This window comes from Tursiops truncatus, chromosome 2 (genome assembly GCF_011762595.2).
Source record: "Tursiops truncatus isolate mTurTru1 chromosome 2, mTurTru1.mat.Y, whole genome shotgun sequence".
NCBI classification, from domain to species: domain Eukaryota; kingdom Metazoa; phylum Chordata; class Mammalia; order Artiodactyla; family Delphinidae; genus Tursiops; species Tursiops truncatus.
This window is the reverse complement of record NC_047035.1, coordinates 91,964,418-91,981,630: the sequence shown is the minus strand read 5'-3', so window position 1 is coordinate 91,981,630 and position 17,213 is coordinate 91,964,418. Positions and strand designations below refer to the sequence as shown.

At 39.1% G+C, this 17,213-nt stretch overlaps 1 long non-coding RNA gene across 1 annotated transcript in view; it reads right to left on the bottom strand.

Moving 5' to 3' along the window:
• The window catches only part of LOC109549363 (uncharacterized), an 89,174-nt gene extending 80,324 nt beyond the window's left edge, over positions 1 to 8,850 (bottom strand). The window contains exons 1-2 of the long non-coding RNA XR_012330101.1: positions 4,485 to 8,850; positions 4,169 to 4,316 (exon numbers count right to left, since the gene is read on the bottom strand). This is a non-coding gene — a long non-coding RNA (uncharacterized lncRNA). The remainder of the gene's footprint in view (positions 1 to 4,168; positions 4,317 to 4,484) is intronic.
• Positions 8,851 to 17,213: the final 8,363 nt, after the last annotated feature.

The window sequence follows — 17,213 nt, the reverse complement described above, 5'->3', positions numbered from 1 at the left end:
AAACTGCTGTTATAGTGATAGTTTGGAAGCATGTGAGCATTGGGGAGGTAAATTAATGTAGTCAATAAGCTTTAGCTTTTTTTAATCAGAAAGACTTAAGTTTAAATCCAAGTTCTCTCACTTATTTGCTATGTGACTTACACAGTAAATTATTTATCCTCTTTGAGCTTTGTTTGGCTGTTTTTTCTAACCTTAAAATGAGAATAATACATAACATTGAGTTGTATTAGAAGAGATGTATTGTTGAGAAAATTAAAAGAGATAGTATGTAAAATTCCAGGTGCATGATTTCTCATTAGATGGCACTTTTTATTATTATCTAGTCTGTCCTTACATAATTATATAAGCCCATGTATTTTAAAGAGTTCACATATTTTAGTTTTTACTCTTGGATCTCTTTTGTCTGGTGAGCCTCATTATATCTTGTAGGGGGAGGATCACTGGACGCAGCTATTCCTTTTTAACCAATTTTCAGAAGACCAGTGGGGATTGTGTATAGCAGACACAGCTGGCTGTCTACTCAAGTGGCTTTCAAACTCTGATCTGTACTAAGAAATTCATTTTACATCATGACCGAATATACACACAGATAACTCATAAATTTCATAAACCACGTTAGTGCCAACTAAGTATGATGAGCTTATTATTTTTACTTATTTTATTCCATTTTATTTAATTTTTTAATGTCAATTACTCTCCATTAAATTGCTTTCACGATCCACTAATGGGTTGCGATCTAAAATTTGAAAAATATTATTTTACCCAATACCCGTCCCCTTCCTCTTTACTTCTTTGCTTAAAAACTTCATTCAGAAGTGACTTCAAATAATGTATCCCTTCAATGAAGTCAGTCCAGTTTAAAGGCAAATACTGATTGGGCTGCCCTTGCTGATGATTAGTTCGGGGTGTGCATATAGTATAGTTCTGACCAATGTGAGGAGAGTAAGGAGAGATTATCTCTCTGGTTTCTTTTCTTATAAGGGCACGGAGTCCCATTCATGAGGATTCCATTCTCATGACCTAATCACCTCCGAGAGGCCCCCATTCCTAACACCATCACACTGGGGATCAGGATTTCAACATATGAATTTGAGGGGAGCTGGGGGTGGGGACAGAAACATTCAATCCATTGCACCTGGGAAAAAAGATCTTAATATAGATAGGTAGAAAAAGGAGCAACTCTTTATCCAAATTCACTGCCCCTAAAAAACTAGTTGGTTATCATTTAATTATGGTCAGTTGTCCACCAACCCATAAGTAAAATCTTTTATATAGAATGATATATAAACTATGCCATGCTCTTTAGTGAACTGAAATTTGAAATAGCAAATATTTCTTGTTGTTTCTAATAAATGGTTATAAAAAGGTGATTGTCAGCAATTTGCAAACGCACTTCAATAAGCAATATGCTACTCATTATTTTTAAAGTGCACATTAAATGTAAAGACCTAATGTTAGCAACCTTGGGGGTAAAAGCAATGATTAGTAAACCTTTGTTTTTCTTGTTTAGAGCTAACGCTTTCAAGTATGGCTACTTTCATATATGACAGAATCACTGACTAGGCATTGAAAAAAATTCAGTCAGCTATCTGGTTGATTAATATAGAGGATATGTGGTATCCAGTTAAACTATTTTCTATAGCTGCTTCAAGTGATGTTAGGTGGGTTTGCTGTTATGGCTGCATTCAGCTGGTGGCTAAGCTGAGCAAGAAAGTTCAAGAAGGTCTCTCTCATGTGTGTGGGGCTTTGGTGTTATTGACTGGGGCATTTCAGTTATTCCCTGTGTAGCATTTCTTTCCACGTAGTGCCTGCCTCCAAGGATCTGCCACATCTCTAGAAGGATAGCTTGGACTTCTCAAGATACCATGTTCCAGTTTTAAATATCTCTATACATTGATTTCATCTGAGAAGTAAAATGAATTTACTTTTGGAATAGCTCCTCATTTATTTTCATTTCCCATTGTGAAAATAAATTGAGGTGTCCAGACTTAAATTTGGAAAATATTTTTAACTTTACAAAAGTATTTTCCAAAAGTAACAAAGACTTCTGTTTTTTAAACACAAAAAACATGTTCTCAGGGAAATGTGTCTTGAAAGGAGAAAAAGGAATTTTTTCCCCTAAGATTATAAAACATTAGGCTACTTGGTTCAATGTATTGTCTCCCCTTCCTTCCTTCCTTCCTTCCTTCCTTCCCTTCCTTCCTTCCTTCCTAAGTGCTTTAAAATCAGAATTTATTGTGTGTTAAATTATTAAAAGTTTCTCTAGAGTTTCCTAAAGCGTTTGTGAAATGTTTGCTTGAGAAACTGGAGGAAAAAAAGGTTATAATAGCAAACATTTAATAACATATCACTGTGAAAAAAAATCCTCTATAGTAAGTTATAAAAAGATTAGATAATCTTCTCTGAGAATGGAAGAAATCTAGACTTTAAAAGATTCCATTATCTTTACAATCCATTATACTTAGACTTAAAAAATCCCTGAGGTTAACAAAGCAATTTTTCTCAGATTCAGGATAGTTATAAAATTCCAAATATGTAATCAATTAAAGAAAAAGGAGCCATCAATAATTAGAAAATTTGAGTCTATTTGCAGCATTGTCAAGGATATACATGTGTTAAAAGAAACCATTGCCCTTGATAATAAGATTGTAAACATTGTTATTGGTGTCAAGAGGAAATAAGATAAATATTCTTTTATACATATTTGAGTTGTTTTTTGAACTCCCAGCAGAGAACCAGTTGGTATCAACACTTTCATACAGGATAATCAAACATAAATTATTTCTTAAGTAATAAATAGTTAGCTTTCACTCTAAAAATTTAACCAGAACTTTCACTCATGTTCTTCTCTGCTTCAGAAATTAACAGTTGTTTGTTAAATGCTCATGGATGCTTGTTATGACTGTACTGTATTACAATAACATAAATATTTATAATATACTTAATAACAAAATAGATATTACCTCTAAGTTTAACTTATATTCAAGCTTAAAAAAGTAGTATTAAATTTTCAAAGCTTTTTATGATGAGTCTAGAGAGGAAAGTAAAATATGTAGATGTCATCTCTTATAAACTCTTAGCACATCCAGAAGCCTAAGAAGTATTCTCTACCATTTTTTATTCCCATCTTTATCAGCCAGAAAAATATTTTCAATGTCATAAATGATCTTGGGGCAAAGACAAAGGCCCAAAGTGCCAACAATAAAACACAGTATCAGGGTTATAATAAATTAGAGGCTGTAAGACCCTTTAAGATTTTAGAATGATGTCAAGCAATGCCTCATAGGCCCTGAAGGATACAGAATAAATACTGTGGGCATTTTCTACAGCACTTGGATTCTCAGCCCAAGGTAGGAGGGGCCTGCCTAGAAGAGATTTATGGAAGTGGCTTTTGTCTAATGGGGTGGACTAATTTGCTAAATAAGGCTCACACAATTTTTAAGAAAATTATATTGATGAAGATACCATCAGTCAACTAAAAGAGAAGCAGTTCAAAAGGAAAAGTCTGTCCCCCCAATTCTCTACAAGTCTTTTCTTCTTAAGTCTTTTTCTCTTAAGCTCTCCTCTGCAAACAAAATTATTTCTGTATCAATTATCTATTGCCACATAAAAAAAATCCCAAAACTTACTGGCTTAAAACAAATGATTTTAAAATTTCTCATGTTTCTGTGGATTGACTGGTCATTCTTCTGTTTCAAACGGTGTCAGCTGGAATCACTCACATGGCTGTATTCAGATGGTTGCTAAGCTGAGCTAGAAGGTTCAAGAAGACCTCTCTCACTTGTCTGAGGCCTTGAAAATGTGATTGATTGGGGCATCTCATTTCTTCCCTATATGGCCTTTCTCTCCATGTGGTGTCTCTAGGGATTCCCCATGTGATCCTTCTCTCCAGCAGGATAGCATGGAATTCTAGCATGATGGCTCAGGACTCCAGCAGCATGAAAATGGAAACTGTCAGGCCTTATTTTCACCACATTTTATTGGTCAAAGTAAGTTACAAGGCCGGCCTAGATTGAAGGGGAAGGAAAATGGACCCCACTCCTCGAAGAGAAGAGTGGTATGCTTGTACGGGGAGGGGAAGAATTATTTGGGGGCCATCTTTGACAACTATCATAGTCCACCATCTGGCCACAATTCTTGTCCCACCTACATGCAAAACTATACTCACCCCGTACCCTAAAAGTCTCATCCCATGATGACATTAGTTTAAGTTCAATCTCTTATCATCTAAATCAGGTCCAGATGTGGAGAAAATGCCTCAGGTATTGTTCCTCAGGTGCAGCTACTTGGGGGTGGCTTCTCTCAGTCCAGATTTTCTAGGATAGAAAAACCACACAAACACTCCCAGTCAGAAAGGGGGTCAGGGAAACGGGAGACACAAAACTACAATTGTTGTTGAGGGCCTCTACACTAAAGGCAACAGATAGTCTTTGATTGTGGTTCTGTTCATCCCTTTAGTGGTGATTTCCTAATCCATCCCTCACCTTGCTTCTTGGCTCCTCCCTCTGGGATTCTGGCTCTGCCCGCCAGTCATTCTTCCTTTTTCCTAAGAAAAGGAAAGCACTGGGTTGGAAATATTTCCTTTAAACTCTTCTTTTAAATTGAACAGTTCCTTTGTTAGCTCATTTCTCTCTTCTTGTACATTATCATCCGTAGCTGTACAAAGTTAATTGGTACTTTCATCACTCTGCCTGGAAATCTCCTTAAGAGATCTATAAACTCACCAAGTTCACTTTCTATGTTCTTTGTTATGGCAGGCAGAAGTATTGCCAAGCATTCTGTTACCATATAACTCAGGTCCTACATTTTCCCCCATTTAATAATTTCCTTACTGACTTTTTCTACCCTCTACTAAGAGTCTGTTTACTATTCTTCAAGGCTAATAGCCTTCTAACCACCTGTATTATGTTTCTCCTGCTTGTGTAATATAACACGAAACTTAGCAGGCTTAACCAACACAAATTTATTATCATATAGTTCTGTAGGTTAGAAGCACAACACTGATCTCACAGGAATAAAATCAAGATGTTGGCTGAACAATATTCCTTTCTGGAGGCTCTTAGAGAAGAATATGTTCCCTTGCCTCTTCCAGCTTCTAGAGGCTGCCCACATTCTTTGGCTTGTGGTTCCCCTCGCCCATCTGCAAAGCCAGCAACAGAGTCTTAATTTCGTATCACTCTGACCTCCTCTTATGTATCCCTCTTCCACTTTAAGGACCCTTGTGTTTATATTGGCCCATCTGGATAACCCAAGGTAACCTCTACATCTCAAGAACCTTAATCACATCTGCCAAGTCCCTTTTACCATGTAAGGTAACATATCCATATTTTCTGGGGATTAGGATGTGGATATCTTGAGGTAGGGGAGCATTATTCCGTCTACCACAATCACCTTTCAGCCTCCACTAGCAGTCTTCTTGACACTCTTCCAATCCCCAACCTGCTACCTAGTCTTAAAGCCAGTACCATATGTTTCTGCATTTTGTTAAGATTACATGCTACTCCAGATGCCAATTTCTCTATCTGTTGCTGAATAACAAATCACCCCCAAAAATGTAGTGTTTTAAAATAATAACAATCATTTATAAATTCTCTTAATTCACTGTTTGACTGTTTACATTTTTTGCTCCCCATGTGTGCTGGGGTCACTTCTGCAGCTGCATGCAGCTGATCTCACTCAGTCACCAAATGTAGGAAGGGCAGGACCTGAAGCAAAGTGGCTCTCTGCAGTTGAGCTAGACCGTGAAGAAACTGGAAGCTGGAGGTTGCTGACCTCATTCCTTGCGATTGGGCAGCAAGCCCTTTCTTGAAGATGAATCTGGACAGCATATCTCTTTGCTTACCACAATCCACACCTTGCTTCATATAGGTCTATTTCTCCATGTATGTTTAGGAAGCAGCTCCTACAAGAGTGAAGGGGCCTCTTTTCCTGAGGGGAACTTAGAAGATAGAGGTTAGTGGGACAAACTACAGTCCCTACTGCTGTAGTAAGGCTGTAGAATACTTGTCATCTCCCCCCTCCACTATCAATTCTAGATTTCCCTCATCCTCCACTACCACCTCTGCTGCTGTTGTTGGCTTACCTGGTGTTGTGACCTAGACCCTCATTCCCTGAGGGGTCTGAGTTTCTGCCATCACGCATTTATCAGGATGGAATTGCTATACCTTCTCTTTATATTCACAATTTGTTAAGTGGGCTCCATATTTACTCTTTCCTACCTTAATGGTGAGTGTAACAGGATCCCTATCTCCTTCTGATGATCAGAGTCAATTATCCCTGGCAAGAAGGTGTCCCCTTTTCTTGCCTGCTGGTCTCTGGGCACAAGGAGCCCAAAGTACCCAGGTAGCAGCTGCAGCTTATATTTCAATGGAATTTTTGCTCTATTTCTTAGAAGTGTATCCCTTTTAGGGACCAAGACCTCTCAATACGCAGAGTTCAGAGTTGTGAAGACAGGAAACATAAATAGCACTTTAAGGGTCCTTAGAAGTGATTGTAAGGGCTAGGGACACTTCTGCTTTCACCCCTTGGCGCCTAGACCCATATTTTTTGTACGGAGGCACAGTGCCATACAAATATCTTTGATCCAATGCGTATAATACATCTTGGAGTATGGCATCTCACTCTTTCAGAGTATTGCCTCTGAACTGGCATTCAGCTGTACCTTCAGCAGGTTGCTCCGAGGCCCTATCAAGCTGGCAGTGTCTGGGTGGTGAGATATGTGACATTATCAGTGGATCCTGGGGATAAGGGTCCACTCCTGCACTTCCTTTTTTTGCAAAACAGGTTCCCTGGTTTGATGTGACATTATGTGAGATCTCATGCTAGTGAATCTAATATTACATAACACTCAGATGGTGGTACTGGCTGAGGCTCTTTGGGTAGGAAAAGCAACCCCATATCTGGAATATGTGTCTACTCCCGTAACAAGAAACAGGTGGTCACTCCAGAATGGAAGGGGCCTAACGTAGCCAACTTGACACTTGGTCTCAAGGAATGGTGTCATATCGGGAGCTCAGTGTTGCTCTCTATTGCTGGCAGTTTGGGCATTCAGCAGCAGCAGAAGCTAAATTAGCCTTGATCAGTTGAACCCACACTCTGTCTTCATCCCTTCTCCAGTGGACACTCCGTTCATGTGCCCAAGGGCCAGCACCAGTTGGCCAATGACTGAGGCAGATGATGTCAACTGGGCAATTTATTCAGTCTTCTTTATTGTTTAGTGCCTCTTCAGTAGTGGATGCTCTCTGGTGGGTGTTACATGGGATACAAAGACCTTCACTGTTCATGCTCATGCTCAGTGCCAATATGTCCATCCATAGGCCTCTATTTCAGACTGCCTGTGGTTGATCTTCCAATATTTCTTCTCCTAGGACAATCGCCAGTTCAGCCACTCAGACTACTCAGTTCTGGACAAGCTTTGTGTGCAACTAAAGAGGCCCACTTTCTGTAGAGCATCAGTGGTACTTAGCCATCCAATTCTGGTATTCTTAACTCTATGAGTTCCTTCATGGGTCTCAAGTACCTGATATCCTGCACTCACTAGTTCATTCTCTTCCACAGGTGAACTCTCTCATTTTACCACTGGTGAAAGCTGCCACCTTGAGCCAGGGGCTCCTTATGTTCCATGTGCCACATGTGATGGGTTCCTCACAGGCATCTTAGACCACTACTGGGACCAACTGTCACAGTACGGTTCTTTGAAGATCCTGAGATGGAATTGGGGCTGCAAGATATTTATCACAGAGCAACTGTCAAGGGAAGGGGAAGAAGCAGATTGTGCAGAGGAAGAAGTCAAGCTGCAAAGGAGGAAGCTCTGGAGTGAGTTTTGCCTGACATAATGTGATGCATTAGGCTGAAATGGCAAGGGTTTTACATCCCCATTGTGTTCGGTCCTCAGATCTAGGGAGGATGTGACCTCAGGTAAAGTGTTTTCTATAGCTGCTGCAGATGAAGTGCTGACAGCTGGAGAATTTCTGTCCTCCACACTTCCTGAGGTTCATCAAGTCTTTCCTGGAAGGGGGATCAAGGCAGCACATCTCCATATCTATCAGAGCACCTAATCCATTTGCAAATCATCTTTGGCTCTAACTTCAAATATATCCAGGATCTGACCATTCCTTACCACTCTTTTATTATCATGACTGCTCTTGTCCAAGCAAGTATCATCTTTCACATGGACTATTGAAATAGTATTCTAATTAATCTTCCTACTTAACTCCTTACCCTCTTACAGTCTATTTTTCACAAATGAGTCAGAATAATCCTTTAAAAATATAAGTCAAATCTTGTCACTCCTTTGCTTAAACCCTCCAATGGCTTCATATCTCACTCAGAGTAAAATCCAAACAACTACTATGGTCTCCAAAGCATTAAAGATGTGACCCCTTATCCCTACTCCACTATGATCCAGTCCTCAACCACTTTTTCCCCTCCCACAAGTTGGTCCAGCTAAACTGGCCTCCTTCCTATTTCCCAAACATGCCAAGTATATTGTTGCCTCAGGGCCTCTGCACATACTTGTTCCCTTTCCTCAGAATGCTATTCTTTGTGTTATCTGCACACTCACTTTCTCTCCCTTCATTCAGGTCTCTGCTCGATTCTACCTTATTGAGGCTTTCCAAGATGACCTTATTTAAAATAGCATCTCTTTCGTGCACCAGTCACTGTTTGTCTCTTACTCTGCTTTATTTTCCTTCTTAGCACTTATTACCTAATGTGCTATATCCATTACCTAGAAAAGAATCTGGCATGTAGTAGGCAACCAAAAATTTCTGTTGAATGGATGAATCCTGGGATTTCCCTTTGCTGCTTTCTTGATGCCCTCTCCTCCCTTTTGGTTTCTCCCTTCTTTTCTTTCCCCATATCTCCTCCCTCTTGGGTCTCCCTCCCACCCTCCCTATCCCACCCCTCTAGGTGGTCACAAAGCACCGAGCTAATCTCACTGTGCTATGCGGCTGCTTCCCACTAGCTATCTATTTTACCTTTGGTAGTGTATATAAGTCCATTCCACTCTCTCACTTTGTCCCAGCTTATGCTTCCCCCTCCCCATATCCTCAAGTCCATTCTCTACTTCTGTGACTTTATTCCTGTTCTGCCCCTAGGTTCTTCAAAACCTTTATCTTTTTCTTTTTTTAGATTCCATACATATGTGCTAGCATACGGTATTTATTTTTCTCTTTCTGACTTACTTCACTCTGTATGACAGTCTCTAGGTCCATCCACCTCACTACAAATAACTCAATTTCGTTTCTTTTTACGGCTGAGTAATATTCCATTGTATATATGCGCCACCTCTTCTTTATCCATTCATCTGTCAATGGACACTTAGGTTGCTTCCATGTCCTGGCTATTGTAAATAGAGCTGCAATGAACAACATAGTACATGACTTTTTTGAATTATGGTTTTCTCAGGGTATATGCCTTGTAGTGGGATTGCTGGGTCATATGGTAGTTCTATTTTTAGTTTTCTAAGGAGCCTTCGTACTGTTCTCCATAGTGGCTGGGTAAGTTTACATTTCCACCAATAGTGCAAGAGGGTTCCCTTATCTCCACACTCTCTCCAGCATTTCTTCTTTGTAGATTTTTTGATGATGGCCATTCTGACTGGTGTGAGGTGACACCTCATTGTAGTTTTGATTTGCATTACTCTAATGATTAGTGATGTTGAGCATCCTTTCATGTGTTTGTTGGTAATCCGTATACCTTCTCTAGAGAAATGTCTACTTAGGTCTTCTGCCCATTTTTGGATTGGGTTATTTGTTTTTTGATATTGAGCTGCATGAGCTGCTTGTAAATTTTGGAGATTAATCCTTTGTCAGTTGCTTTATTTGCAAATATTTTCTCCCATTCTGAGGGCTGTCTTTTCATCTTGTTTATGGTTTCCTTTGCTGTGCAAAAGTTTTAAGTTTCATTCGGTCCCATTTGTTTACTTTTTTTGTTTATTTCCAATTCTCTAGGAGGTGGGTCAAAAAGGATCTTCCTGTGATTTATGTCATATAGTGTTCTGCCTATGTTTTCCTCTAAGAGTTTTATAGTGTCTGGCCTTATATTTAAGTTATTAATCCATTTTGAGTTTATTTTTCTCTACAGTGTTAGGGAGTGTTCCAATTTCATTCTTTTATATGTGGCTGTCCAGTTTTCCCAGCATCACTTACTGAAGAGGCTATCTTTTGTCCATTGTATATTCTGGCCCCCTTTATCAAAGATAAGGTGACCATATGTGCATGGGTTTATCTCTGGGCTTTCTATCCTGCTACATTGATCTATATTTCTGCTTTTGTGCCAGTACCATACTGTCTTGATAACTGTAGCTTTCTAGTATAGTCTGAAGTCAGGGAGCCTGATTCCTCCAGCTCTGTTTTTCTTTCTCAAGATTGCTTTGGCTATTTGGGGTTTTTTGTGTTTCCATAGAAATTGTGAAATTTTTCATTCTAGTTCTGTGGAAAATGCCATTGGTAGTTTGATAGGGATTGCATTGAATCTGTAGATTGCTTTGGGTAGTATACTCATTTTCACAATGTTGATTCTTCCAATCCAAGAACATGGTATACCTCTCCATCTGTTTGTATCACCTTTAATTTCTTTCATCAGTGTCTTAAAGTTTTTTGCATACAGGTATTTTGTCTCCTTAGGTGGGTTTATTCCTAGGTATTTTATTGTTTTTGTTGTAACGGTAAATGGGAGTGTTTCCTTAATTTCTCTTTCAGATTTTTCATCATTAGTGTATAGGAATGCAAGAGATTTCTGTGCATTAATTTTGTAACTTGCTACTTTATCAAATTCATCGATTAGCTCTAGTAGCTTTCTGGTAGCATCTTTAGGATTCTCTATGTATAGTATCATGTCAACTGCAAACAGTGACAGCTTAACTACTTTTTTTCCAATTTGGATTCCTTTTATTTCATTTTCTTCTGTGATTGCTGTGGCTAAAACTTCCAAAACTATGTTGAATAATAGTGGTGAGAGTGGACAACTTTGTCTTGCTCCTGATCTTAGAGGAAATGGTTTCATTATCTCACCATTGAGAACGATGTTGGTGTGGGTTTGTCATATGTGGCCTTTATTATGTTGAGGAAAGTTCCCTCTATGCCTATTTTCTGCAGGGTTTTTATCATAAATGGGTGTTGAAGTTTGTCAAAAGCTTCTTCTGCATCTATTGAGATGATATGGTTTTCTCCTTCAGTTTGTTAATATGGTGTATCACATTGATTGATTTTTGTATATTAAAGAATCCTTGCATTCCTGGGACAAACCCCACTTGATCATGGTGTATAACTCTTTTAATGTGCTTTTGGATTCTGTTTGCTGGTATTCTGTTGAGGATTTTTGGATCTATGTTCATCAGTGATATCGGCCTGTAGTTTTCTTTTTTGGTGACATCTTTCTCTGGTTTTGGTATCAGTGATGGTGGCCTTGTAGAATGAGTTTGGGAGTGTTCCTGCCTCTGCTGTATCTTGGAATAGTTTGAGAAGGATAGGTGTTAGCTCTTCTCTAAATGTTTGATAGAATTCACTTGTGAAGCCATCTGGTCCTGGGTTTTTGTTTGTTGGAAGATTTTTAATCACAGTCTCATTTTCAGTGCTTGTGACTGGTCTGTTTATATTTTCTATTCCTTCCTGGTTCAGTCTCAGAAGGTTGTGCTTTTGTAAGAATTTGTCCATTTCTTCCAGGTGGTCCATTTTATTGGCATAGAGTTGCTTGTAGTAATCTCTCATGATCCTTTGTATTTCTGCAGTGTCAGTTGTTACTTCTCCTTGTTCATTTCTAATTCTATTGATTTGAGTCTTCTCCATTTTTTTCTTGATGAGTCTGGCTAATGGTTTATCAATTTTTTTAATCTTCTCAAACAACTAGCTTTTAGTTTTATTTATCTTGCTATCATTTCCTTCATTTCTTTTTCATTTATTTCTGATGTGATCTTTATCATTTCTTTCCTTCTGCTAACTTTAGGGTTTTCTTGTTCTTTCTCTAATTGCTTTAGGTGTAAGATTAGGTTGTTTATTTGAGATTTTTCTTGTTTCTTGAGCTAGGATTGTATTGATATAAACTTCCCTTTTATAACTGCTTTTGCTGCATCACATAGGTTTTGGGTCGTCATGTTTTCATGGTCATTTGTTTGTAGGTATTTTTTGATTTCCTCTTTGATTTCTTCAGTGATCTCTTGGTTATTATGTACTGTATTGTTTAGCCTCCATGTGTTGTATTTTTTATAGATTTTTTTCCTGTTATTGATATCTAGTATCATAGCATTGTGGTCAGAAAAGATACTTGATACAATTTCAATTTTTAAAAATTTACTAAGGCTTGATTTGTGACCCAAGGTATGATCTATCCTGGAGAATGTTCCATGAGCACTTGTGAAGAAAGTCTATTCTGTTGTGTTTTTTTTTTATTCTGTTGTTTTTGAATGAAACGTCCTATAAATATCAATTAAGTCCATCTTGTTCAATGTGTCATTTAAAGCTTGTGTTGCCGCTCCAGAGCCCATGAGCCACAACTACTGAAGCCCACATGCCAAAAGCCCGTGCTCCACAACAAGAGAAGCCCACACACCTCAATGAAGAGTAGCCCCCACTCACCACAACCAGAGAAAAGCCCGTGCGTAGCAACAAAGACCCAACGCAGCCAAAAATAAAATAAAATAAATAAATTTAAATAATAATAAAATAAATAAAGCTTGTGTTGCCTTAGTTATTTTCAGTTTTGATGATCTGTCCATTGGTGAAAGTGGCCTGTTAAAGTCCCCTACTATGGTTGTGTTACTGTCTATTTCCCCTTTTATGGCTGTTAGCATTTGCCTTATGTTTGAGGTGCTCCTATGCTAGGTGCATATATATTTACAATTGTTGTATCTTCTTGGATTGATCCCTTGATCATTATGTAGTGGCCTTGTCTCTTGTAATAGTCTTTATTTTAAAGTCTATTTTGTCTGATATGAGAATTTCTACTCCAGCTTTCTTTTGATTTCCATTTGCATGGAATATCTTTTTCCATCCCCTCATTTTCAGTCTGTATGTGTCCCTAGGTCTGAAGTGGGTCTCTTGTAGACAGCATATATACAGGTCTTGTTTTTGTATCCATTCAGCCAGTCTATGTCTTTTGGTTGTAGCATTTAGTCCATTTACATTTAAGGTAATTATCGATATATATGTTCCTATTACCATTTTCTTGTTTCAGGTTTGTTATTGTAGGTCTTTTCCTTCTCTTGTGTTTTCTGCCTAGAGAAGTTCCTTTAGCATTTGTTGTAAAGCTGGTTTGGTGGTGCTTAATTCTCTTAGCTTTTGCTTGTCTCTAAAAGTTTTAATTTCTCCGTTGAATCCGAATGAGATCCTTGCTGGGTAGAGTGATCTTGGTTGTAGGCTTTTCCCTTTCATTGCTTTAAAAATGCCCTGCCACACTCTTCTGGCTTGCAGAGTTTCTGCTGAAAGATCAGCTGTTAACCTTATGGGGATTCCCTTGTATGTTATTTGTTGCTTTTCCCTTGCTGTTTTTAATATTTTTTCTTTGTATTTAATTTTTGATAGTTTAATATGTGACTTGGCGTGTTTCTCCTTGGATTTATCCTGCATGGGACTCTCTGTGCTTCCTGTAGTTGATTGACTATTTCCTTTCCCATATTAGGGAAGTTTTCAACTATAATCTCTTCAAATATTTTCCCAGTCCCTTTCTTTTTGTTTTCTTCGTCTGCAACCCCTATAATTCAAATGTTGGTGCATTTAATGTTGTCCCAGAGGTCTCTAAGACTGTCCTCAATTCTTTAATTTTTTTAATTTATTCTGCTCTGCAGTAGTTATTTCCACTATTTTATCTTCCAGGTCACTTATCTGTTCTTCTGCCTCAGTTATCCTGCTACTGATTCCTTCTAGAGAATTTTTAATTTCATTATTGTGTTGTTCATCATTGTTTGTTTGCTCTTTAGTTCTAGGTCCTTGTTAAACGTTTCTTGTACTTTCTCCATTGTATTTCCAAGATTTTGGATCATCTTTACTATCATTTTTCTGAAATCTTTTTCAGGCAGACTGCCTATTTCCTCTTCATTTGTTTGGTCTGGTGGGTTTTTACTTTGCTCCTTCATCTGCTGTGTATTTGTCTTCTCATTTTGCTTAACTTACTGAGTTTGGGGTCTCCCTTTCGCAGGCTGCAGGTTCATAGTTCCCGTTGTTTTTGGTGTCTGCCCCTAGTGGCTAAGGTTGGTTCAGTGTGTTTTGTAGGCTTCTTGGTGGAGGGGACTAGTGCCTGTGTTCTGGTGGATGAAGCTGGATCTTGTCTTTCTGGTGGGCAGGACTGGTCCAGTGGTGTGTTTTGGGGTGTCTGTGGGCTTATTATGATTTTAGGCAGCCTCTCTGCTAATGGGTGGGGTTGTGCTCCTGTCTTGCTAGTTGTTTGGCATAGGGTGTCCAGCACTGTGGCTTGCTGGTCGTTGCGTGGAGTTGGGTCTTAGTGTTGAGATGGAGATCTCAGGGAGAGCTTTCGCCATTTGGTATTACGTGGAGCCAGGAGGTCCTTGGTGGACCAATGTCCTGAACTCGGCTCTCCCACCTCAGAGGCACAGGCCTGACACCTGGTTGGAGCACCAAGACCCTTTTGGGAAGTCTGAGGTCTTCTGCCAGCATTCAGTAGGTGTTCTGTAGCAGTTGTTCCACATGTAGAGGTATTTCTGATGTATTTGTGGGGAGGAAGGTGATCTCCATCTCTTACTCCTCTGCCATCTTGAAGGTCTCCCCAGGATCTCTTTTTTGTCTAGTGCTTGTTCTTTTTCATACTATACCATTCTTGTTTTGTGAATACAATATAGTTTCTTTTTTTTGAAGATATTTAGTTCTTTTTTTTCCTTTCGTTCTCTGCTTGTCTGTTTCCTTTGGATTTCCCGCACCTCTTTCTAATTTGGAGTCTTTCACCAAGCATTATTGATGGGTGGTGGTCTTCATTGCAGGCTCATTGAGTGTTTAGCCAAACTTTTCACTAGGGTCTTTTTTTTTTCCTATACAACCTTTTATTCAGGTGACCAAGTAGTTAATCACAGTCATAAATAATGTACAAATTAAAAATTTCTCTTACTCATGAATTTTATGGGTGAGTAAACTTTTTCTCCTTTGGGGGCTGTTGTTTTCTCTGCCTGGATTCAAGAAGTGTACAACCCTTAACAGCCTGTGGGCATTTAAATGTTTGCAGCTTCAGTGTGCTGTTTCTATCACACTAAAGAAAACACACACAGTTCTTTCCACTGAGGAGGTGGTAAGGGGCCACATTTTTTGTGACCCAGAGCCCTGACTTTTGAACCTGATGCTGAAGATCCCGTGTTGTGTCTGCAGCGCTGATGACTCAGGGAACATTTCAGTGAAGCATTGTTCCTGGTTTATTTTACTGTTTTGTTTCTCTCTGCGGAGCTGGTTTCTATCATCCAGGTTACTGGACACAGGGGGTTGTGGCTGGGCGGCTGAGACTGGTTAAGGGGCCCCCACACTAGGGTCTTTTAATTGTCAGTATTTGGAGGCAAAAGTGTGGTAAAATTATCATCTGCAGTAACATGGAAGACAGAAACGTACCTAATACCCTCATGGCATTGGTGAGAGTTTGAGGTAGAATTTTGAAAGAATAAGCTGGCTGCTATTCACTGCAATTTATAAGGTACCCTAAGACAAGCTCAAAAATAAGGAAGTGGTAATGTAAGTATTATTGAGAGGGAATATAGAGCCTAGATTGCAAAATGAAATTGTTTTTCACCAAATCAAATGTTTGATCATTAAATATAACCTTAGGACAAAGAACAAATCCAGGGTATTGCCATTATTATGGCCTCAAGTAAAAGACCAAGCAAGGTCTAACTATACACTTATTTTGTACAACCTCTGAAGGAATTAAAGAGATGCCTTTCAGCTAAATCAAAGGGCTACTAGAAAGATTAAGGAAATTAGAAAAGCGGTATGTTCAATACATATACATTTCTACAAACTAAGCCATGAGTACTTTGAACATCTCGGGCCGAACTAGTTAGTGAATGTTTCTCTAATTCTCTTCTGCTGGTCTTCCAGACCTTTATTTCCCCAGCAACTCCCATATTTGGGTGAACCCCAATTCCTTTATTAAAGCTCTTCATTCATGTAATACTTTAATGAATCTGCTTTCCTCACCAAATACAGACTAAACCACCTGGCTTCTCTAGAAAAGAGAGGCTCAGGCAAAAATTAAATCTATTACTTTATTAGAAGGGGAAATCTAGGCTGGTGAGAGTAAGGGAGTAAGGCTAGCAGAGATTGGGAGCAAATGCAAATTGATAAATTACTGTATAGCATTTGGTTTCTGTTTCATGAAAAGCCATGAAGAGACACTGCTGATAATTTGGCAAGTACAGTTGTTTGGCTACATGGTACCTCTCTGGGCAGGAGGGTGAAAAACTATGCCTCAGAATAGTCCATGAGAAGGGAGAGGAATTTGTCCAATGCCTTCTTCTAGTCCATTGATCCAAGTTTTCCAGACAGTTAACTTCACTGCTCTTCCAGATTGCATCATCTAGCCCTTTTGACAATCACTGGGGAAACCCTGTGGCATGATGCTTCCTTGAGTCCAGAAGCGTTGGGATGGGCCAGAGATTCTGAGCACATGGCTAGTTGACCTCAGGCAGAAGAATCACTCCAGCCTGCTAGTAGTGTGTCACTATGTAGGGTGGTAGCTATGGCAAAGTGGCTGGTGGCCTAGGAAACAGTGGGGCCAAGAATGTGAGAAGGCACTTGAGGAAGGTGTGTCTGATACTATATCCAAAGATGAGATATATATGGGCACAATAATGCTGTATAATAATAGCTATAAGGCTTCAGAAGCATAACAATGGACTTCCCTTGCTCACAAATCTGGAATCAGATAGGTGTCAGTTAGGTGGTTCTGCTGATCTTGGCTGAGATGGTTCACATACATGGGGCTTGACTGGCTATCAGCCAATCGAAGACAGGATTCAGCTAGGGTGACCAGGGTAACCTGGCTCTGCTTCATGCATGTCTCACCCTCAAGGAGGCTAACCCAGACATGTATGTGTTTATGGTGACAGCAGTAGTACAAGAGTAAGTAGCAATACACCAGATGTTTGGAAATACATATGGCCCAGAAAGTACTTGAGAATGTACTTCAAAGGAGCATGAAAAAAAGAATACAGGGAGGAGTAAAAAACTAGTGTCATTTTTACAGTCTTTCATACCAAAGAAAAACAAGACAAGTACAGACAA